Source organism: Leucoraja erinacea, chromosome 24, assembly GCF_028641065.1.
Source record: "Leucoraja erinacea ecotype New England chromosome 24, Leri_hhj_1, whole genome shotgun sequence".
In the NCBI taxonomy this organism is placed as follows: Eukaryota; Metazoa; Chordata; class Chondrichthyes; order Rajiformes; family Rajidae; genus Leucoraja; species Leucoraja erinaceus.
In genome coordinates this window covers 30,595,407-30,620,877 of record NC_073400.1, presented here as the reverse complement: position 1 = coordinate 30,620,877, position 25,471 = coordinate 30,595,407, and the positions used below count along the sequence as shown (strand labels likewise).

Below are 25,471 nucleotides of genomic sequence, written 5' to 3'. Positions count from 1 at the left end.
CCATTCCAATAATTGCCTCTCAGAGAAAATGACATTCGTGTCCATGAACGATAGGAGCAGAAATAGGCCATTCGGCCCATCATGGCTGATCTATCCCTCCCGCTCAACCCCATTCTCCTGCCTTCTCTTCATCACACTCCTGTTGACGTCCCCCCCCCCCCCCGGACAAGACTCACACCAGGAAGTGCCAAAGGAGTGATTCAGAGGGAACGTGAAGCAATTTGGGCAGCGCCCGATCAAATTTGACAATAGAAAATCAAATAAAATATGTAGTTGAACCTCTCGACCATATCTGTTCTCCTACTGGCAGCTGAGTGAAACCAAGCTGCCCCAATGCAAACGTAACCGCAGCTGTATTGTACAATGCAATGTCAGCATGAGGTAAGGCCATTATTCCACTTGGATTATCTTCTGCCAACAAACACGTCTCTTGCTCAGGCAGCTGAGTTAATCTTTAATGATATCGTAACAAGTGGAACCACAGAGATTATTCTAGGGACACGCACGCTCCAATTCATCTTTTCAGTGCCACCAAGTTTCGCCAGCACAAAGCGATCTGTTTGAGAAATGCCAGTGTTTATGTCGATGCCACTTCGCCTGTTGACAGCGATGACAAGCTGCATACTTCCCTTCTACAATATTTTGACCATCAACATCACTCTGTGGCCCCGATATTTGTTCTGCCGACATTCGCACATTGTTCGACATTGGGCACAGACTCGCTTACAAAAATGAATGGAATTCCTACAGTTAATGAACTGAAGACTGAAGTTGTCCCCAGCTATCACCTGTACGTAGGAAAGAATTGCAGACGCTGGTGCGATCCAGATATCACATCCTCAAGTCAAAGTCAAAGTAGCCTTTATTGTCATTCAGACCTTTCGGTCTGAACGAAATTACGTTGCCTGCAGTCATCCAGATAATAAAATACCATAACACACAATAAACACAAATTTAACAAATGAGTTCGCCAGGCACCTCCTCACTGTGATGGAGGCAAAAGTCTTAAAGTCTTTGTCTCTTCCCTCCTTGTTCTCCCTCCTGACCCTAATAACCCTATCACCCACAATGTGCAGGAGGGAACTGCAGATGCTGGTTCAAACTGAAGATAGACACAAAGTGCTGGAGTGACTCAGCGGGACAGGCAGCGTCTCTGGAGAGAAGGAATGGGTGATGTTTCAGGTAATAGAAACATAGAAATAGGTGCAGGAGTAGGCCATTCGGCCCTTCGAGCCTGCACCGCCATTCAATATGATCATGGCTGATCATCCAACTCAGTAACCCGTACCTGCCTTCTCTCCATACCCCCTGATCCCCTTAGCCACAAGGGCCACATCTAACTCCCTCTTAAATATAGCCAATGAACTGGCCTCAACTACCCTCTCAGAGAGTTCCAAGAGATCTCTCTGTGTGAAAAAAGTTCTTCTCTCTCGGTGGATTTCCCCTTATCCTTAAGCTGTGACCCTTGTCCTGGATTTCCCCAACATCGGGAGCAATCTTCCTGCATCTAACCTGTCCAACCACTTAAGAAATTTGTAAGTTTCTATAAGATCCCCTCTCAATCTCCTAAATTCTAGAGAGTATAAACCAAGTCTATCCACACTTTCTTCATAAGACAGTCCTGACATCCCAGGAATCAGTCTGGTGAACCGTCTCTGCACTCCCTCTATGGCAATAATGGCCTTCCTCAGATTTGGAGACCAAAACTGTACGCAATACTCCAGGTGTGGTTTCACCAAGACCCTGTACAACTGCAGTAGAACCTCTCTTCAAATCCTTTTGCAATGAAAGCTAACATACCATTCCTTTCTTTACAGCCTGCTGCACCTAATCCTACATGACTGGTGTACTTTGGTCTCGCTCTCCCCCTTTCCCAATCGGCCACCATTTAGATAATAATCAGATTGAAGAAGGTCGAGACCCTTCTTCAATCTGTCACCTTCTCCTAGCTAACAATGATCTAATCTACATGCTCTTTGCTCTTTTAATGTCCTGTTTTCACACCCTACCCTTCCTTATCTCTGTGTCTCCCTCTCCCCTGACTCTCAGTCTGAACAAGTGTCTCGGCCCGAAACAACACCCATACCTTCTCTCCAGAGATGCTGCCTGTCCTGCTGAGTTACTCCAGCACTCTGTGTCTATCTTCAATGTAAACCAGCATCTGCAGTTCCTTCCTGCATATTAGAATGAACTGCATTCGAATAGAAAGCTGTAGCAATTGTTTCACAATAGTAGAAGATTTGTGTTAAGCCACCTAGTCTTGACTCCATCTACACTTCACGCTGCCTCGGCAAGGCCAGCAGCATAATCAAGGACCAGTCTCACCCTCTTCTCCCCTCTCCCACCAGGCAAACAGAACAGTAGTGTGAAAACGCACACCTCCAGATTCAGGGACAGTTTCTTCCCAGCTGTTATCAGGCAACTGAACCGTCCTCTCACCAACTAGAGAGCGGTCCTGAGCTGCCATCTACCTTAATTGAGATCCTCGGACTATCTTTAATCAAACCTTATGCACTAAACATTATTCCCTTTATCCTGTATCTGTACAAAGTGGACGGCTCGATTGTAATCATGTATTGTCTTTCCACTGACTGGATAGCACGCAACAAAAAGCTTTTCTCTGTACATAGAAACATTGAAAATAGGTGCAGGAGTAGGCCATTCGGCCCTTCGAGCCTGCACCGCCATTCAATATGATCATGGCTGATCATCCAACTCAGTATCCTGTACCTGCCTTCTCTCCATACCCCCTGATCCCTTTAGCCACAAGGGCCACATCTAACTCCCTCTTAAATATAGCCAATTAACTGAGGCCTCGACTACCTTCTGTGGCAGAGAATTCCACAGATTCACCACTCTCTGTGTGAAAAATGTTTTTCTCATCTCAGTCCTAAAAGATTTCCCTTTTATTCTTAAAATGTGACCCCTTGTTCTGGACTTCCCCAACATCGGGAACAATCTTCCTGCATCTAGCCTGTCCAACCCCTTAGGAATTTTGTAAGCTTCTATAAGATCCCCCCTCAATCTTCTAAATTCTAGCGAGTACAAGCACCTCGGTGCAGGTGACAATAAATGAAACTAAACTAAACCAATTTGTCACAAGCCCAAAGAAATCAAGAGTCTTGTTGCAGCCAGTTCTGAGAAAAGTCTGATCTAAAATTATAAATAATGTTCTTAAATGGTTCACTTATCTGGGTCACAAGTTATCAAATCCACAGAGGTTCCTAGAGTTAGGCGCCATGGAAACTGGCCATTCGGCCCATCTCGTCCCTGCTGTCAACTTGCGAATTCATAGAGTCATATAGGTTGGAAACAGGACCTTCGGCCCAACTTGCCCATGCCAACCTACATGCCCCATCTACACTAGTCCCAGCAGCCTGTGTTTGGCTACTGTGCAGTAACAGGCCCTTCGGCCCATCGAGTCCTCGCCGGCCAGCGATCACCCTGCATGCTAGCACTGTCCTACACACACTATGGCCAATTTACAAATTCTTTTATCGATACCAAATAACCTACGAACCTGCACGTCTTTGCAGTGTGGGAGGAAACCGGAGCACCCGGAGAAAACTCACGCAGTCACGGGGAGAACAGATAAACTCTGCACAGACAGCACCCGTAGTCAGGATCGAACCCGGGTCTCTGGCGCTACAAGGTAGCAACTCTACCGCTGCGCCACTGTGCTATCCCAAACACTCAGACACGATTCTCAGACACAATCTACTGCAAAAAGCAAATTTAATCTTGATTTATTGTGTCACGGTTCAGTGTTTACAAAGAACATTTTAATTATTCCGGGCGAGTTACTTCTTGTGACTTAAAAATAGTCTCAGTCGGTGATTTAAGGTCACCTTGTGGTCGACCATCAGCCACCATTCACCATGAAAGAAAAAACTTGTCTCCTTTACACTTTGCCCTTCTCACCTTATAAAGCTTCTCCCCTCTCCCAATGGGCGAGAGGTACAGAAGTGTGAAAATGCACGCACGCACACCTCCAGATTCAGGGACAGTTTCTTCCCAGCTGTTATCAGGCAACTGAACCATCCTACCACAACTAGAGAGCGGTGCTATCTCATCTCACTACTATCTATCTCATTGGAGACCATGGGACTATCTTTGAACGGACTTTGCAGGCTTTACAATACACAATACACACAATACAATTTATTTGTCACTTGAACCTCATGGAGGCTCAAATGAAATGTTGTTTCTGCAGTCATACATACAAGAAAAAAAGACCCAAGACACAACACAATTTACACAGACATCCATCACAGTGCATCTCCTCCTCGCTGTGATGGAAGGCAAAAAGACTTATCTCTCCCCTGCACTCCCCATTCCCCTCCCGATGTCAAAGTCAAAGCCCCCGGCGGGCGATGGCAATTGTCCCGCGGCCATTAAAGCCACGCCGGGTGATGCAAGGCCGCGCTCCGGGTCTCGATGTTGGAGCCCCCGGTGGGCGCTAGCAAAGTCCCGCAGCCGTTCCAAGCCGCGCCGGGCGATGTCGGGCTCCACTCCAGGTACTCCTCGACCCCGCGACTCGGGCGGGCGAAGTCGCCGCTGCAGAAGCCCCGAAAAGCGGTCTCCCAGCAGGGACCCGCGGGCTCCCGATGTTACCCTCTACCTTACTCTAAGCGTTAATCCTTTATCATGTATTTGTACACTGTGGACGGCTCGATTGTAATCATGTATTGTCTTTACACTGACTGGTTAGCGCGCAACAAAAGCTTTTCACTGTACCTCGGTACACGTGACAATAAACTAAACTAAACTAAACTAAACTAAGCCTACTAGTCAACCTACTAAACCTACTAATAAGCCTACTATAATGGTATATGGACACACTGATCTGTTCTGTATTCAATGCCTACTATGTCCTGTTGTGCTGAAGCAAAGCAAGAATTTCATTGCCCTATCAGGGACACATGACAATAAACTAACTTGAACTTGAACTTGAACTAGTCGTTGACATTTTCAACATGGGAGAAGGTTCTGACTGTCTACCCTCTCTATGTCTCTCCCAACAACTCCCAGAGTTGTGAAAAAGACCTTTTCTCCAGCGATGCTGCCTGACCCGCTGAGTTACTCCAGCATTTGTTGTCGATGCCTCTTGTACTTTTATCAACTTCTGCCACGTCTCCTCTCAGCCTCTGACGCTCCAGATAAAACAATCCAATTCTGTCCAAATTAGGTTCTCTAAAGTGAATGTAAACCAGTACAATACAATGTTTAGACCCATGGAACTGCAGGTGCTGGTCCACAGAAAAAGTGCTGGAGTAATTCTGTGGGTCAGGCAGCATCTCTGGAGAGCGTGGATAGGTGACGTTTCGGGTCTGAAGATGGGTCCCTGTTCTCTAGAGATGTGTAAGAAGAGTCTCGACCCGAAACGTCACCCAGTCCTCCTCTCCACAGATGCTGCCTGTCCTGCTGAGTTACTCCACAGTTTAAGAATAAGGCCATTTTGAACGGAGATGAGGAAAAACTTTTTCACCCAGAGAGTTATGAATCTGTGGAATTCTCTGCCTCAGAGGGCAGTGGAGGCTGATTCTCTGGATGCTTCCAAGAGAGAGTTAGATGGAGCTCTGAAAGATAGCGGAGTCGGGGATATGGGGAGAAGGCAGGAACGGGGTACTGGTTGTGGATGATCGGCCATGATCACAGTGAATGGCGGTGCTGGCTCGAATTGTCGATTGTCTATTGTCTTCCTCCAGAGATGCTGCCTGACCCGCTGAGTTACTCCAACACTTTGTGTCTATTTTTCCGGCACAATGTTTGTTTAACTAACGACTGACTTTCTGAAGTCGACAGAAATTGCTGGAGAAACTCAGCGGGTGAGGCAGCATCTATGGAGCGAAGGAAATAGGCAACGTTACGGGTCGAGACCCTTCTTCAGACTTTCTGAGCTGCTTTTGACTACAGAGGCGGATGGAATTTTCGTGTCTGTTTGTTCTGCAGAAGAGGGCCCAGTGATGTCTTTTTACGTCACTTGGGAAACGGGGTGTTGAAGGGAACAGGTCATGCAAGGTTCCAGTCTCGTCTTCAGCAACGTAAGGTGGCGATCGTCACTTTTGCACACGTGGCTGGGGGGATATCTATGAGAAAGTCTCTCGCACGCCCAAACTTGTTGTGATGTCCTGTGACTCGCTTGTCCAAGCGTGAAGGAGGCTGCAGAGAGATGTGGACTGACCTCCCCACCATCGAAATGATCTAGAGCAGTCGCTGCCTCAAGAAGGCAGCCAGCATCGTCAGAGACCCTGACCACGCTCTGTCATCGGGTAGAAGGTGTAGGAGCCTGAAAACTGTGACCTCCAGGTTCTGTTTAGATGAGGTTGGAGATACAGCATGCCCTTCGGACCAGACCAGCGATCTCCCACACACTAGTTCTGCCCCAGACACTAGGGACAAATTACAGAGGCTTTGGAGAGTGGGAGGAAATGGGAGCACCCGGAGAAAACCCACGCAGGTCACGGGGAGAATGTACAAACTCTGTACAGACAGCGCCCGTGGTCAGGATCGAACCCGGGTCTCTGGCGCTGAAAGGCAGCGACTCTACCGCTACGCTACCGTGCCCCCCCCCCCCCCCATTTCAGGCCTACAAACAGGGACCCAAATTTGGGATCCTGACTACAGGTGCTGTCTGCACAGCGTCTGTACGTTCTCCCTTTGACCGTGTGGGTTTTCGCCGGGTGCTCTGGTTTCCTCCCACACTCCAAAGAAATTCAGGTTTGTAGGTTTAAATGGCTTTGTTAAAACAAAATTGTAAATTGGCCTTTGTGTGTAAGATAGTGCTAGTGTACGGGGTGATCGCTGGTCGGCACGGACTCAGTAGGCTGCAAGGCCCAGTTTGTCCTAGTGTCTCTAAAGTAGTAAAGTCTAAGGTCTTTGGTTATGCTGCTGCAAATATGAATTTCATTGATCCCCATTATTGGTATTATATTATTATATATATTATTATTATTATTCTATTATTGACAATTAAGCACTTTTACTCTTGGACTCTTGATCACAGAGTCACAGAGCATGGAAACAGGCCCTTCGACCTAACTTGCCCATGCCAACAAACATGCCCAACCTACACTGGTCCCACCTGCCCTCCTTTAGCCCATGTCCCTCTAAACCTGTCCTATCCATGTACCTGTCCAATTGCTTCTTAAACCTAGTGATGGCACCTGGTGGGATGTGAAGGTGAGACGGTGGAACTGTCATATGCTGAGAGAATGGAGCGGCTGGGCTTGTACACTCTGGAACTTAGAAGAATGAGAGGCGATCTTATTGAAACATATCAGATTATTAAGGGGTTGGACACGCCAAAAGCAGGAAACATGTTCCCGAATGTTGGGGGAGTCCAGAACAAGGAGCCACACAGTTTAAGAATAAGGGGTAAGCCATTTAGAACGGAGATGAGGAAACACTTTTTCACACAGAGAGTTGTGAGCTTGTGGAATTCTCTGCGGTGGAGGCCAGTTGTGGCTAAAGGGATCAGGGGGTATGGAGAGAAGGCAGGCACGGGATACTGAGTTGGATGATCAGCCATGATCATATTGAATGGCGCTGCAGGCTCGAAGGGCCGAATGGCCTACTCCTGCACATATTTTCTATGTATCTATGTATCTATGTAGTTTTCGATACTTTCAAGAGAGAGCTAGATAGGGCTCTTGAAGATAGCAGAGTCAGGGGATATGGGGAGAAGGCAGGAACGGGATACTGATTGTGGATGATCAGCCATGACCACATTGAATGGCAGTGCTGGCTCGAAGGGCCGAATGGCCTACTCCTGCACCTATTGTCTATTGTCTATTGTGTTTCACAACATTTGTTACTCCCCGATTACTTCTGAACTTCAGTGACAGCTTCCAGCTCTTGCACCTACAGTATGCCCTCTGGTTCTTGAACTGAAGCTAATCAAGTTCGAATGCCAGAATTAAACAGCTGATTGCATCTCTTTCGCTGATTAATAAAGGGACATGTTGTATGACCTTTTCTTATATCTTGTTCAAAGTTCAATTATGTCCAACCCCAGCAGAATTTTATAACACCTGTCATGCAGGGATACATTAATTTTAATAGACTAATACATCTAGAACGCCACAATGAAGTCCTAGTGACAACAGCACAGAAACAGGCCCTTCGGCCCAACTCGTTCATGCCTCCCTAGCCTCCTATCTAAGATAATCCCATTTTCAAGTTCTCCTGAAGTTCTCCTGAAAAGACAAAGTGCTGAGTTGTAGTTTAGTTTAGTTTAGTTTAGTTTAGTTTAGTTTAGAGATACAGCACAGAACCAGTCCCTTCGGCCCACCGGGTCCGTGCCGACTTGTGATCACCTCGTATACTCAGTTCTATCCAACACACGAGAGACAATTTACAGAAGCCAATTAACCCACAAACCTGGACGTCTTTGGAATTTGAGAGGGAACGGGAGCACCCAATGGTCACAGGGTGAACGGGCAAACTCCGAACAGACAGCGCCCGTAGTCAGGATCAAACCCGGATCCCTGGCGCTGTGAGGCAGCGACTCTACCCGCTGCGCCACCATGCTGCCCTACAAGTCTACGTAACTCAGCAGGTCAGATAGCATCTTAGTTTAGTTTGTCTTACCTTCCACTACCTGCAACCTCCGGCAACCTCCAGCAACCACCTGCAACCTCCGGCAACCACCTGCAACCTCCAGCAACCACCTGCAACCTCCGGCAACCACCTGCAACCTCCAGCAACCACCTGCAACCTCCGGCAACCACCTGCAACCTCCAGCAACCACCTGCAACCTCCAGCAACCACCTGCAACCTCCAGCAACCACCTGCAACCTCCAGCAACCACCTGCAACCTCCGGCAACCACCTGCAACCTCCGGCAACCACCTGCAACCTCTGGCAACCACCTGCAACCTCCAGCAACCACCTGCAACTAGCATCGCAACCGGCTTAGACTAAAAAATGACCGATTTTTAAAACGGCAACCTATTTTTAGTCACGGCCGGTTTTGAAAATTTTGAAATAATCGCCGGAAACCACTTTCGACCATTGGGGAGACCGACAAAACCCTCCGGGAACCGCACGGAAACCTTGGGTGGGGCCGCAAAGTCTACAGAGGTTTCCGTTCAGGTTTCCTAAGTGGGACAGGGACACAACTCTCTCTTGAAAGCATCCAGAGAACCGGCCTCCACAGCCCTCTGAGGCAGAGAATTCCACAGACTCACGAGACTCTCTGTGTGAAAAAGACGAGGAGAAATATCTTTAGTCAGAGGGTGGTGAATCTGCGGAATTCTTCGCCACAGAAGGCCGTGGAGGCCAAGTCAATGGATAAGGCAGTGATAGATAGATTCTTGATCAGTGCGGGTGTCAGGGGTTGTGGGGAGAAGGCAGGAGAATGGGGCTAGGAGGGAGAGATGATTGAATGGCGGAGTAGACGATGGGCCGAATGGCCTAATTCTGCTCCTATCCCTTAAGACCTAATGAGATTGTACACAACATTCTCACCTTATTCCCACATCTTTTCGACGTGGAATTTTAAAATGCTGGCACGTGCTACTGTGAAGCAATTGTATTGTGACTAAATATCCTTCTGACTCGCCAATGGCCATGGGGGAATAAAATCTACTTCACTCCACCTGTCTCCCTATTCATGACTCCGACACCACAACAAGTTGGTTAGGTTTCAGCTGCCCCGCGATGCAGTCTAACCAAGCTGGTAAGTCAAACTCCTACTCGCAATAGCAATTAGCACCCGTCTGTCAGTAGGCCACACTTGCATGAATGCTTAAAGAATGATAACAATATATTGGTAACATCCAAGAAAAGATCTGCAGCACGGTTTTGGGAACGGCTTCAACCAAGACCGCGAGAATTCCTCATCGCTACAGTTAGCATTGTTACATTGTACCGAACTGTGAGTTGCTGCCTCACAGCGCCGGGTCGATCCCGTCCTCGGGGCGCTGTTTGTACGGAGTTTGTACGTTCTCCCCGTGACCCTTGTACTCCGGTTCCCTCCCACACGCCCAGGTTTACAAGTTACTTGTCTTCAGAAACGATGGCGAATTGTCCCCCGCCGGTGTGTGTAGGATAGTGCTCGTGTACGGGGAGAGGGGGCTGGCTCAGCAGGACCCGAAGGGCCCATTTCCTCCCCGAATCTCTAAACTAAACTAAACTAAACTCCTGAAATCAGAGTTTAACAAATCGTCGGTCAAAGATGCAAGCGGCATTCTTCATTATCACAAAAAATAGACAGCTCTCACAAAATAATATTAAAACTAAATTTTACTGAGCTCATTTGAAAGGATTTTACAGATGCATTGTTTACTTGTACGAGTCACAGGTCAGAAATCGGCTTTGCCCGTTCCACTTTCACCCGATACAGACCGTCGCTTAAATAAAACAAGCAAATCATTTTCTAGCGAGTGCCTGGGCAAGAATCTGACGGTGTACCTGGTGACTCACTTCACTATTTAAGCAATGATCAGCAGTCTGTGTAGTCCATTATACTGAGGTATTGCACACAGGTTTGTAACACCTGGGCTGAGAAACATAGTCCAATAGATCTTGTTAATGTTTTAAGGTAAGTTAGTTCCTTGAGTCTTTTTTTTTTTGTTTAAAGTGATGAGATTTAATCCAGAGTTGGAGCATATCCATTACATTTTAAGTCAATTGTTATAGATATGGTCGAAGCTATTTGCTATAAACAAGAATTCTGTTTCTAAAGTTTGCGACCCACAGCAGCAACAATGTGTTTCAGTGTTGGATTTTTCATGCAAGAGCTGTAAGAATGATAAAATATGCATGGCTCCCCTTCGTTGTGTAATGCCAGCATCGTAATACTTATGAGCTTTGATTTTTAATGTTGCGATGTTTTCCATTGCATTGTGTGAACCAGTTAACTGTATGAGTTATTATATCATGGGTTAGAACCGGCAGAGATGGATAGATTGTTGATTAGTGCGGGTGTCGGTGGGGGTTTATGGGGAGAAGGCAGGAGAATGGGGTTTGGGAGGGAGAGATCAGTCATGATTGGATGGCGGTGGAGTAGACTTGAGGGGCCGAGTGGGCTTTATCCTGCTCCTATCCCTTGTGAACTTCTGAACTTATATCGTTGTGAAGCCGGCTATCGTCTGATATGGACTGCGTGCTTTCAGAGAGCTACGGCTTATTTGTGTCTCAGGAGGGAAAGGTTTCAACTTACAATCAAGTTAATACGTAGAAACAAGGAACTGCATGCGTTGGTTCACCAAAAGAAAAGTGCTGGAGTAACTCAGCGGGTCAGGCAGCACCTCTGGAGAACATGGATAGGTGATGTTTTGGGTCTGGATCTTAGACACCTCTTAGTGAGAGAGCTTTTGGAAAGTGGTATGCAAAACACAAAGTGCTGGAGGAACTCAGCGGGCCAGGCAGCATCTGTGGAGGGAAAGGACGGGCAACGTTTGGAGTTGGGACCCTTCGTCAGACTGGGGGAGAAAGTCGGAAAAAAGAGACAGGATTTGGGCAAAGCCCGGAGAGTGATAGGCGGACACAGGTGTAGACACAAGATGATAGACACAAAGTGCTGGAGGAACTCAGCGGGCCAGGCAGCATCTCTGGAGAGAAGGAATGGGTGAAGAAGGGTCTCGACCCGAAACGTCACCCGTTCCTTCCCTCCAGAGATGCTGCCCGTCCCGCTGAGTTACTCCGGCATTTTGTGTCTTATCTTCGGTTTAAACCAGCATCTGCAGTTCCTTGCAGACAAGGGGTTTGAGGATAAGGGGGAAGTCTTTTAGGACCGAGATGAGAAAAAAAAATTCACACAGACAGTGGTGAATCTGTGGAATTCTCTGCCACAGAAGGTGGTTGAGGCCACAGTTCATTGGCTATATTTAAGAGGGAGTTGCGGCTAAAGGGGTCAAGGGGTATGGAGAGAAGGCAGGTACAGGATACTGAGTTGGATGATCAGCCATGATCATATTGAATGGCGGTGCAGGCTCGAAGGGCCGAATGGCCTCTACTCCTGCACCTATAGTCTATGTTTCTATGTTCCTTCCTGCAGGTGATGGGGGTGAGTTTTATTCGGCAGGTGGGTAGAGTATGTGACAAAGGTTAGAGATAAAAAAGAGACACAAGGGGCGTCAGATGGGGAGAGGAGAGGAGGGGTGAGATGTGAAGCCGGAGGAAAGGATGCGGATGGGAATGGGATGGGGAGGGGATAGAGGGGCATGTTAGTGGTGGAAATGGGTGCGAACTGGGTTGGCGGGGGCAACAGGGTAGTGGGAATGTGTTACTTAAAATTGAAGAAATCAGTCTTCTTACCATTGTGTTGTAAGCTCTCGAAGCAGAATATGATCTTATAGAGGTGTACAAAATCTTGAGAGGAACGGATTGGGTAAATGCACAGAGTCTCTTGCCCAGAGTAGGGGAGTCGTGAACCAGAGGACATTATGTTTTTAGGTGAGGAGGGAAAAGATTTAAAGCCTTGTCCCACGGTACGAGTTCATTCCAAGAGCTCTCCCGAGTTTAAAAAAAAAATCAAACTCATGGTAAGCACGGAGAATGAACGTAGCGGGTACGTCGGAGCTCGGGGACGTCTCTTAGCGGCTCGTAACGCTAACGGCAGGTACTCGGGAAGACTCGCTAACGGCAGGTAAGCACGGGAAGACTCGTGAAGATTTTTCAACGTTGAAAAATGTCCACGAGAGCCCCGAGTACCGACGAGCGGCCATTACCGTAAATCTCCGAATTCGAATCACGGCAAACTCGGGAGAACTCTTGGAATGAATTCGTACCGTGGGTCAGGGGTTTTAATAGTAACCTGAGGGGGTAACATTGGTGGGTGTATGGAACGAGCTGCCAGAGGAGGTAGTTGAGGCTGGGACTATCCCAACGTTTAAGAAACAGTTAGACAGGTACATGGAGAGGACAGATTTGGAGGGATATGGACCAAGCGCAGGCAGGTGGGACTAGTGTGTGGCTGGGACATGCTGGCCTGAGTGGGCAATTTTGGGCCGAAGGGCCTGTTTCCAAGCTGTATCACTCTATGAGGTTCTGTTCCTCAAGTTTGTGTGTGTGGCTTCACTCGGGCAAGGGTGGAGGCCCAGGACAGAAATGTCGGAGTGGGAATGGGAAGGGGAGGGGGGAAGTTAAAATGTTCGCCAACCGGGAGATACAGCAGGCCTTGGCGGAGCGAGTGCAAGAGTTCGACGAAACGGTCGCTGAGTCTACGCTCGGTCTCGCCAATGTACAGGAACAACAAACACCAAAAACCCATGATCATATTGAATGGCGGTGCAGGCTCGAAGGGCCGAATGGCCTCTACTCCTGCACCTATTTTCTATGTTTCTATGTTTCTAAAAAGTGATCAAAAAAGGAATGGGAACACCTATAGGTACACAAAAATGCTGGAGAAACTCAGCGGGTGCAGCAGCATCTAAGGAGCGAAGGAAATAGGCAACGTTTCGGGCCGAAACCTTTTGAGTATCTCCAGCATTTTTTGTCTACCTTCAATTTTCCAGCATCTGCAGTTCCTTCTTAAACACATGAGAACATCTATACTTGTTCAGTCGCACAGTATTTCCTCACGTTCGGCTAAACCCGCCTTTCATTTTTGATGAGATGAGAAAATGAGATGAGAAAGATGAGAAAATCATTTTTTACACAGCGAGTGGTGAAGCTGTGGAATTCTCTGCCACAGAAGATAGTTGAGGCCACAGTTCATTGGCTATATTTAAGAGGGAGTTAGATGTGGCCCTTGTGGCTAAAGGGATCAGGGGGTACGGAGAGAAGGCAGGGATGGGATATTGATTTGGATGATCAGCCATGATCATATTGAATGGCGGTGCTTATGTAAATATTTATTCAAATCATATGCTGTGTCGCTCTTCCAGGGAGATGCTAAATGCATTTCGTTGTCACAGTACTATACACTGACAATGACAATTAAAGTTGAATCTGAATCTGAATCTGAATCTGCAGGCTCGAAGGGCCGAATGGCCTACTCCTGCACCTATTGTCTATGTTTCTATGAACTAAGATGGGAAAATGAATAGTTTATTACAATGTCTTTTCAACTGGTCAAATAGATTAAAATACACTATGACTATTTTAAATGTTCTGGGTTAGTTGGTTCTTATTGAAGAGAGGGGTTCCACACAAGGGATCAAATGATTCATCCTACCTTCATCCCTCCATGAAGCAGCCTCAAGTGAAGTCAGTCCAACTGTAAATGTAGTACATTAGTCTCTGCACCTGGACATCAGAGTAGAGTGGCTGCCTCACAGCATCAGATACCCGGGTTCGATCCTGACTACGGGCGCAGTCCCTGCGGAGTTTGTTCCTTCTCCCTTCGTTTTCCTCCAGGGTGGTCCGGTTTCCCTCCCACATCCCAAAGACGTGCGGGATTGTCGGTTGACGAGTCAGAGTATAGAAGTGAGATTGACCAAATGATGCCAGCACAATAACCTGGCTCTCAACACCAGCAAAACCAAGGAACTGACTGTGGACTTTGGAAGGGGTAGGTTTGGGGACCCACAGTCCCGGTTATATCGACGGGCTGATGGTGGAACAGGGGCAAGAGCTTCAAACTCCTGGGCGCGCACATTTCCTGAGATCTCTCCTGGTCCCAGCACACTGATGCAATTATAAAGAAAGCACATCAGCGCCTCTACTTTCTGAGAAGATTACGGAGAGTCGGTTTGTCAAAGAGGACTCTCTCGAACTTCTACAGTAGAGAGCATGCTGACCGGTTGCATCGTGGCTTGGTTCGGCAACTTGAGCGTCCTGGAGAGGAAAAGACTGCAGAAAGTAGTAAACACTGCCCAGTCCGTCATCGGCTCTGACCTCCCTTCCATCCAGGGGATCTATCGCAGTCGCTGCCTCAAAAAGGCTGGCAGCATCATCAAGGACCCACACCATCTTGGTCACACACACTCATCTCTCCGTTGCCATCAGGTAGAAGGTACAGGAGCCTGAAATCTGGTGCATCCAGGTTCAGGAATAGCTACTTCCCCACAGCTATTAAACTCACCATCAAACAAACTCTGAACTGTAACAGCCTATTGAACTTTATCTGTTTATCTATGTGTGTATGTATGTGATCTATGCTATATAGACACACTGATCTGTCCTGTATTTATGCCTACAATATTCTGTTGTGCTGCAGCAAACAAGATTGTCATTGTCCTATCTGGGACACATGACAATAAACTCTCTTGACTTGACTCTTGGCTAATCGGCCCTCTGTAAATTGCCCTTGTTGTAGGGGACATAGAACTAGTGTGAACGGGTGATTGAAGGCCAGCATGGGCTCGGTGGGTCGAAGGGCCTGTTTTACACAGAGAGTGGTGAATCTGTGGAACTCTCTGCCACAGAAGGTAGTTGAGGCCACAGTTCATTGGCTGGATTTAATAGGGAGTTAGATGTGGCCCTTGCGGCTAAAGGGATCAGGGGGTATGGAGAGAAGGCAGGTACGGGATACTGAGTTGGATGATCAGCCATGATCATATTGAATGGCCTTGCAGGCTCGAAGGGCCGAATGGCCTACTCCTGCACCTATTTTCTATGTTTCTATGTTTCCATAGTAGACTTTAGTCTACTTTAAAGTACACTATACCCTTCATTTCGTACTTCCCAAATCCCAGTTTCAAAGGCTGAGCTCCACCAAGACTATCAGATTGCTTACTCGTCTGAAGAAGGGTCTCGACTCGACACAAAATTCCTTCTCTCCGGAGATGCTGCCTGTCCCGCTGAGTTACTCCAGCATTTTGTGTCTGCCTTTGCCTTAAACGAAGGCATTGTGGCCTCCATGAGTTAGAGTGCCAATGCACGTCTAAACTTACAAGGTAGCTTTACTTGCAACAAGACCATGTTCACAGTGAACACATTAAAAACCGCTAAGCCTATTGCGCGGAGGTTTCATATTGACAACAGGACAGAGAGATTTGCCCACTGCAATATGCAATCTCGCCCATCAGCTTATGGGTAAGTGGATACAAGGAACTGCAGATGCTGGCTTACAAGAAAAAAAAGACACAAAGTGCTGGAGTAACTCAGCGGGTCACGCAGCATCTCTGGAGAACATGGATAGGTGACGTTTTGTGTTGGGGCCCTTTTTCACTCTGCTGAATTTATTTTCTGAATCATACAAGCTAAACAAGCAATAGTAATAAATCATCTTTTCTTCCAGCTTTAGTATTTTTGAGTTTAGTTTGGTGTATTATTGTCACGTGCACTGAGGTACAGTAAAAAGCGTTTTTGATGCGTGCTATCCAGTCTGCTAAATGACTGGACATGCTTACAACCCAGCCTTCTACAGTGTACAGATCCAATAGACAATAGACAATAGGTGCAGGAGTAGGCCATTTGGCCCTTCGAGCCAGCACCGCCATTCAATGTGATCATGGCTGATCATCCCCAATCAGTACCCCATTCCTGCCTTCTCCCCATATCCCCTGACTCCGCTATCTTTAAGAGCCCTATCTAGCTCTCTCTTGAAAGCATCCAGAGAACCGGCCTCCACCGCCCTCTGAGGCAGAGAATTCCACAGACTCACCACTCTCTGTGTGAAAAAGTGTTTCCTCGTCTCCGTTCTCAATGGGATAAAGGGAATAACGTTTAGTGCAAGATAAAGTTCAGTAAAGTCCAACTACAAATTGACTTCTAATGAGGTAGGTGGGAGGTCAGGACCACTCTCTAGATGGTGATAGGATGGTTCAGTTGCCTGCTGGCAGCTGGGAAGAAACTGTCTCTGAATCTGGAGGTGTGCGTTTTCACACTTTCCCGATGGGAGAGGGGAGAAGAGGGAGTGACTGCAGTGAGACACAGAGGCAGCATGAAGTGTAGATGGAGTCAATGAAAGGGAGGTTGGTTTGGGTGATGGTCTGGGCTACATCCATGAATCCTGGATGAAGCTGTTCCCAAAACCATGCTGCATATTTCCCCTCCCCTCTCCCCCCACCCTCACACACAAACACAACACGTTTGAACAAGGGTCGCGACTCAAAACATTGATGAGGAAAACATTGATGTGGATAGAGATGAGGAAAACCTTTTTGTTGTGAATCTGTGGAATTCTCTGCCTCAGAAGGCAGTGGAGGCCAATTCTTTGGATGCTTTCAAGAGAGGGCTCGATAGAGCTGTTAAAGATAGCGGAGTCCGGGGATATGGGGAGAAGGCAGAAACTGGGCATTGATTGGGGATGATCAGCCATGATTACAGTGGATGGCGGTGCTGGCTCGAAGGGCCGAATGGCCTACTCCTGCACCTATTGTCTATTGTCTATTACTTTTCCATGTTCTCCAGAGATGGTGCCCGACCCGCTGAGTTACTCCAGCACTCTGTGAAACGTCACCTATCCATGTTCTCTCCCTGACCCGCTGAGTTATAGATGCTGCCTGACCCACAGATGCTGCCTGACCCACTGAGTTATGGTGCAGCAGCATCTATGGAGCTAAGGAAATAGGCAACGTTTCGGGCCGAAATCCTTCTGGAAATAGGCAACGTTTCGGGCCGAAATCCTTCTGGAAATAGGCAACGTTTCGGGTCGAAACCCTTCCGGGTTTCGGCCCGAAACGTTGCCTATTTCCTTAGCTCCGTAGATGCTGCCTGACCCGCTGAGTTACTCCAGCACTCTGTGAAATGTCACCTATCCATGTTCTCCACAGATGCTGCCTGACCCGCTGAGTTACTCCAGCACTCTGTGAAACGTCACCTATCCATGTTCTCCACAGATGCTGCCTGACCCGCTGAGTTACTCCAGCACTCTGTGAAACGTCACCTATCCATGTTCTCCACAGATGCTGCCTGACCCACTGAGTTACTCCGGCACTTAGTGTCTCTTTTTAGAATATAGCTAAGATTTGATAAAAACCTTTTTGTGGACATTCGTTAAGCAGAAGTGTAGGATTCAGGGATTCCCACTGGCCACAGTAGATTCGCAAATGCATTCAAAATTGTGCAAGTTCCATATTTAAAATATGGTTACAACAATGCTCTTAAACCAACCCTGGAGGCAAATATGTAACCATGGCAAGTTTCCATCATTCATTTCCATTTTTTGTCCTTCAACATTTTCCTCTCATTAGTTCATGATGACAATGGTGGTACTTTCTTGCCACCAGCGCCTAATTCAGTGAAATTCTTCCATGTCGTGCATAGATAAGTACAAAATTGTGTAAAAGTCGACTTCACCAAGACTGTACACATCTCTGGCACTGGAGTTTTGAAGGGTGAGAGTGGGCGGGGGACCTCATTGAAACTTACCGCAGAGTGACAGGCCTGGATAGAGTGGATGTGGAGAGGATGTTTCCACTAGTGGGGCAGTCTAGGACCAGAGGACGTAGCCTCAGAATTAAAAGATGGTCCTTTAGGAAGGAGATGAAGAGGAATTTCTTCAGTCAGAGGGTGGTGAATCTGTGGAATTCTTTGCCACAGACGGCTGTGGAGCCCAAGACAATGGATACTTTTAAGGCGGAGATAGATTCTTGATTAGTGCGGGTGTCAGGGGTTATGGGGAGAAGGCAGGAGAATGGGGTTGGGAGGGAGAGATAGTTCAGCCATGATCGATCTGGCAGGACTTCATATGAAGAAAGACTGGATAGACTCGGCTTGTACTCGCTAGAATTTAGAAGATTGAGGGGGGATCTTATAGAAACTTACAAAACTCTGAAGGGGTTGGACAGGCTAGATGCAAGAAGGTTGTTCCCGGTGTTGGGGAAGTCCAGAACAAGGGGTTACAGTTTAAGGATAAGGGGAAGTCTTTTAGGACTGAGATGAGGAAAAATGTTCACACAAAAAGTGGTGAAGCTGTGGAATTCTCTGCCACAGAAAGTAGTTGGGGTCAGTTCATTGGCTATATTTAAGAGGGAGTTAGATGTGGCCCTTGTGGCTAAAGGGATCAGGGGGAATGGAGAGAAGGCAGGGATGGGATACTGAGTTGGATGATCAGCCATGATCATATCGAAGGGCCGAATGGCCTACTCCTGCACCTATTTTCTATATTTCTATGTTTCTATGATTGAATGGCGGAATAGACTTGATGGGCCGAATGGCCTAATTCTGCTCCTATCACTTATGAACATACGAACAAAATATGTGAGATCTTATCTTGACCTTAAAAGCCGCTTGTCCCGACCCGATAGGACTGCTATCTTATAATTTAACTTGGAGGTCTAATCATTGTATGAAGGTGGACAAAAATGCTGGAGGAACTCAGCGGGTGAGGCAGCATCTATGGAGAGAAGGAATGGGTGACGTTTCGGGTCGAGACCCTTCTCATGGAATGATATTATCAATCCTTGTAAAGAAATTGTATGTGTCGGAAGGAACTGCAGACGTTGGTTTAAACCAAAGATAGACACAAAGTGCTGGAGTAACTCAGCGGGACAGGCAGCATCACTGGAGAGAAGGAATGGGTGACGTTTCGGGTTGAAACCCTCCTTCGTGCTGGATAGAATAGAATAGTATAGAATACCTTTTATTGTCATTCAAACAACTTGGTTTGAACCAAATTGCATATTCTACAGTCTTGCATTGCAAAAAAACCCGAGACACACACTTAACACAATTTACACAAACATCCATCACAGTGGACCTCCAACACCTCCTCACTGTGATGGAAGGCAAAGTCTTATCTCTTCCCGTTGTTCTTCTCCCGCGTTCCAGCAGTCCAACTGCAGTGTCGAGGCAAACTGGGGCTCCGATGTTAAAGCCCCCGGCGGGCGATGGTAAGTCCCGTGGCTGTTTAAGCCGCGCGGGGCGACGTTAGGCCCCGCTCCGAGTCCTTTAATCCCCGCGATTCCAGCGGGAGAAGTCGCCGTTGCGGGAGCTCGGAAAAGCCGTCTCCCACCAGCTCCCGATGTTCCTGTCCACCGGGCCTGCAGGCCAGAGCCTCGAAGCTCTGAAGAAAGGACTCGACCCAAAACGTCACCCCTTCCTTCTCTCCAGAGGTGCTGCTTGTCCTGCTTTTTTGTGTCTATCTAAAGAGTCTGTATGGTACGCTTGCCTTCATTGGTCTGGGCATGGAGTACAAAGGTCAGGAAGTCATGCTGCAGCTTTATGGGGATTTATCGACAGCATTTGGGGTATTGCATGAAGTTCAGGTCACCATGTTACTGGTCGACAGTAACAACTTGTTCATCTCCTCCAGAAGCTACTCACCGAAAAAAAACTAGCTTTGAAAATAACTGGAGGTGTTTGCTGTACATAGCTGATATATTCACAACAAACATAACGACAAAAGCTATTCCAATGTCTTGAATATTGCCAAACAATCTCTCAAGCGTGGTCAATTAATGTTAATAGGGTCATCCATCAGGTTTTAGTTGTTGCAAAGTGCTGGAGTAACTCAGTGGGTCAGGCAGCATCTGTGGAGGACATGGATAGGTGACGTTTCACAGAGTGTTGGAGTAACTCAGCGGGTCAGGCAGCATCTATGGAGCTAAGGAAATAGGCAACGTTGCCTATTTCCAGAAGGATTTCGGCCCGAAAAGTTGCCTATTTCCTTAGCTCCATAGATGCTGCTGCACCATAACTCAGCGGGTCAGGCAGCATCTGTGGAGAACGTGGATAGGTGACGTTTCACAGAGTGCTGTAGTAACTCAGCGGGTCAGGCAGCATCTGTGGAGAACATGGATAGGTGACGTTTCACAGAGTGCTGGAGTAACTCAGCGGGTCAGGCAGCATCTGTGGAGCTAAGGAAATAGGCAACGTTTCGGGCCGAAACCCTTCTGGGTTTCGGCCCGAAACGTTGCCTATTTCCAAAAGGATTTCGGCCCGAAAAGTTGCCTATTTCCTTAGCTCCATAGATGCTGCTGCACCATAACTCAGCGGGTCAGGCAGCATCTGTGGAGAACATGGATAGGTGACGTTTCACAGAGTGCTGGAGTAACTCAGCGGGTCAGGCAGCATCTGTGGAGGACATGGATAGGTGACGTTTCGGTCAGTAAAGTGTCTGCGCCCTCTCCTTATCTCTCGCTTTTTGTCTTTCATCTTTTAGACTAAAATCCAAAGAAAAGTCGAAACCTTTGGCCAATGTCCAAGCATCGGCTGATCAACTACACTCTCGTATCCACCTGTATCCACCTATCACTCAGTCGGCGTTATTCTGCCCACCCTCTCTCTTCTAGCTTTCTTCCCTTTGTAGTAGTGATGGGTGGATACAGGAGATGGGGGGGCGGGGGGGGGGGGGGGGGGGGGGGGGAGGATTCTGAAGAAGGGTCCCGACCCAAAACATCACTCATCCATGTTCTCCAGTGATGCTGCCTGACCCGCTGAGTTACTCCAGCACTTTGTGTCTATTTTTGTAAACCAGCATCCGCAGTCTCTTGTGTCCACAATGTTTAATAAATACTCCCTATAAGGTGTCTAGAGGCAAGTTGATCTATGTTAGGTGCCACATCAATGGAAGAGGTTGTTGTTTTTGATCTGGTACAGTTAATGGCCCATGACCCGGTGGCATGAACACAAGGGAGTTATTTCGTCTCGTATGGAGGTTAACTGCTGAGTTACACAGTCATAGAGTCATACAGCGTGGAAACAGGCCCTTCAGCCCAACCTGCCCATACCGACCACCTTCCCCCATCTACACAAGTCGCACCTGCCTACGTTTGGTCCATATCTCCCCAAACCTGTCCTATCCATGTACCAGTCTAAATGTGTCAATGGTCCCTGCCTCAACCACCTCCTCTGGCAGCTCGTTCCATAAACCTCCACCACCCTTTGTGTAAAAATGTTGCCCATCAGGTTCCTAGTAAATCTTCCCCCACCCCCCACCCCACCCTTCACCTTAAACCTATGTCCTCTGGTACTTGATTCCCTTACTCTGGGCATTTACCTGATCTAATGCTCTCATGATCTATAAGATTGCCCCTCATCCTCCTGCTCTCCAAGGAATAGCGATCTAGCCAACTCAACCCCACCCTATATCTCAGGCCCATGAGTCCTGGAAACATCTGTGCAAACCTTCACTCCACCCTTTCCAGCTTAACGTCTTCCCTTTAACAGTGTGACCAAAACTGAACGCAATAATCCAAATGAGGCCTCAATAATGTCCTGTATGACTGTAACATGGCCTCCTAACTTCTACACTCAATACTCTGGCCGTTGAAGGCCAATGTGTCACAAGCCGTCTTGACCACCCCATCTACCTGTGATGCCGCCTTCTAGGAACTATGTACCTGTACTGTTAGATCCCTCTGCTCCACTGCACTCACCTGCCAATCACTGTGTAGCTCCTGAGAGAATGGAGCAGCTGGGCTTGTACACTCTGGAGTTTAGAAGGATGAGAGGGCATCTCATTGAGACATATAAGATTGTTAAGGGTTTGGACACGCTAGAGGCAGGAAACATGTTCCCGATGTTGGGGGAGTCCAGAACCAGGGGCCACACAGTTTAAGAATAAGGAGTAACCCATTTAGAACGGAGACGAGGAAACACTTTTTCTCACAGCGAGTGGTGAGTGTGGAATTCTCTGCCTCAGAGGGCAGTGCAGGCAGGTTCTCTGGATGCTTTCTAGAGAGAGCTAGATAGGGCTCTTAAAAATAGCGGAATCAGGGGATATGGGGAGAAGGCAGGAACGGGGTACTGATTGGGGATGATCAGCCATGATCACATTGAATGGCGGTGCTGGCTCGAAGGGCTGAATGGCCTACTCCTGCACCTATTATCTATTGTCTATTGTCTCTGGTCTATTGACCTGGTTGGACTTTCAAAAATGCGAAACCTCACACTTCTATGTATTAAACTCCATCAACAGTGGAATTCTTTGCCACAGACGGCTGTGGAGGCCTAATCAATGGATATTTTTCAGGCAGAGATAGATTGATTCTTGATTGCTACGGGTGTCAGGGGTTATGGGGTAGAAGGCAGGAGAATGGGGTTGAGAGGGAGAGATAGATCAGCCACGATTGAATGGCGGAGTAGGCTTAAGATGGACGCAGAAAGCTGGAGTCACTCCGCGGGACAGGTTGGGACGAAGGAACGGGTGACATTTCTTCTCCTCACACACGCGGTGGGGGTAGACTTGATGGGCCGAACGGGCTAATTCTGCCCCTAGAACCTGTGAACTCGCGAAACTTAAAAAAGCCACCGGGCACGAGGGCACGAGAGGGGCGCGAAACGGGGTTTGTTCTTTGGGGGGGGGCTAGCATGGCCCGAACGGGCAGAAGGGCCTCCTCCCCCCAGCCGCAAATTTCCCACGATTCTATGGTTCGATGTTTTGTTTGACCGCTGAGCGGTGGGGGAAGGAGAGCTTCTAAAGCCAGCCTTCCTGCTGGTGTGTTTTACAACCAGCTGAGAGCTGCATAATTGTTTCCCCACTGAACACTTTGCTTTGATGTAAGACAGCAACAAGCACAGATCGGGTAGCGTGTTATCTTTCAAGGATTTGATTGTTTTCTTCAATGCCCAGTATAAATGTGTCAACAGAATCGGGCTGTGAATACAATGCTAGAGGGTAGGTGAAAATTTCAACATGTTGTTTTGATATACACACTTTAGAATCAAGCTCGACACATCTACCTGCAGATGTCATACGACATACCCTAGCAAGGGCATCTTATCTGATCAGCGTTCACTTTTCCTAGATTTTTGCAGAACTCTCAACTTTAGTTTCGTAAGTTTTGTTTATTGGCAGCTTTTGCGGCGCGCCTTCCAGTCAGCGGAAAGACAATGACCGATGACTATATTTCTCGACCCGAAAACGTCACCTATTCCTTCCCTCCAGAGACTGGATACACTTGCCCCACGTGCCTGAGTTTGGCCCATATCACCTCTTCCTTCGCTCCATGGATGCTGCCTCGCCCGCTGAGCTTCTATAGGTGCTATAGGTGCATCAAATCCAGGACAAATAGACTCAGAAATAGTTGCTTTCCGAAAATTATAACTACTCTTAATTCAAATTCACACATGCACTGACTTCACAGCCCAACACCCAGACTTCCATCTGTATATATGTATATAGCGCCGCAGAATTGTTCACCTATCCCCCCCCTTCTCCCTTCTGTTTTTTGTTTTTTCTGTTTCTTGTTTTTTGTACTAAATTGTATGTATGCACTGAGTACGAGCAGCTTTTAATTTCACTGTACATGTATAGTGACAATAAATGGCATATCTTCTCCGGCATTTTAGTCGGCCAGAGGAAGTAGTTGAGGCAGGTACAATAGCGGTATTTGGGCACGTGACGATAAGCTGAACAGAAATGCTGGAGAAACTCAGCGGGTGCGGCAGCATCTATGGAGCGAAGAAAACAGGCAACGTTTCGGGCCGAAACCCCTTCTTCAGTCTAGCCTCAGTTGCAAAATACTTAAGGTAGACAAAAATGCTGGAGAAACTCAGCGGGTGCGGTAGCATCTATGGAAGCGAAGGAAATGGGCAACTTTTTGGCCCGAAATGAGATGAGAAGAACTTTTTTCACGCAGAGAGTGGTGAATCTCTGGAACTCTCTGCCACAGAGGGTAGTTGAGGCCACAGTTCATTGGCTATATTTAAGAGGGAGTTAGATGTGGCCCTTGTGGCTAAGGGGATCAGGGGGTATGGAGAGAAGGCAGGTACGGGATACTGATTGGATGATCAGCCATGATCATATTGAATGGCGGTGCAGGCTCGAAGGGCCGAATGGCCTCTATTCCTGCACCTATTTTCTATGTTTCTATGTTTCTATGAAACCCTTCTGGAAATAGGCAACATTTTGGCCCCGAAACCCTTCTGGAAATAGGCAACGTTTCGGGACGAAACCCGGAAGGGTTTCGTCCCGAAACGTTACCTATTTCCTTCGCTCCATAGGTGCTGCTGCTGCACCCGCTGAGTTTCTCCAGCTTTTGTGTGTACCTTCGATTTTCCAGCATCTGCAGTTCCTTCTTGAATGCTGGAGTATCTCAGCGGGTCAGGCAGCATCTCTGGAGAAACGGAATAGATGATGTGGCGTTTGCACGTTCTCCCCGTGACCGCGTGCGTTTTCCTCCAGATGCTCCGGGTTCCACCCTCATCCCAAAGACGTGCGGGTTTGTAGGTTAATTGGCCCTCTAGATATTGCCCCCGAGTGTATAGAGAGTGGCTGTAGAAATTGGATAACATAGAACTAGTGTGAAGGGATGATCAATGGTCAGCATGGGCTTGATGGGCTGAAGGGCCTGTTGCCTTATTTCTAAAATCTAATACCTAAATAACGAACAACTACATTTCAAAACATCTAATATCTAATATGCAAATATCTAATGTCCTAATATTGAATATCTAAATAGCTAAACATCTAATATCTAATATCTAAATTAATAATTAATTTGTTTAGATTATATTAGATTGTTAAGGGCTAGAGGCAGGAAACATGTTCCCGATGTTGGGGGAGTCCAGAACCAGGGGCCACACACAGTTTAAGAATAAGGGGTAAGCCATTTAGAACGGAGACGAGGAAACACTTTTTCTCACAGAGAGTGTTGAGTCTGTGGAATTCTCTGCCTCAGAGGGCGGTGGAGGCCGGTTCTCTGGATGCTTTCAAGAGAGAGCTAGATATCTTAAAGATAGCGGAGTCA

The 25,471-nt window shown here is 47.5% G+C and overlaps 1 protein-coding gene across 1 annotated transcript in view; it reads left to right on the top strand.

Annotated features, from left to right (window-relative positions):
• The first annotated feature begins 10,397 nt into the window (after positions 1–10,397).
• The window catches only part of LOC129708907 (solute carrier family 26 member 9-like), a 104,715-nt gene continuing 89,641 nt past the window's right edge, over positions 10,398–25,471 (top strand). Inside the window, exon 1 of the mRNA XM_055654962.1 lies at positions 10,398–10,545. The gene's annotated coding sequence lies outside the window, so the exon portion shown is untranslated. The remainder of the gene's footprint in view (positions 10,546–25,471) is intronic.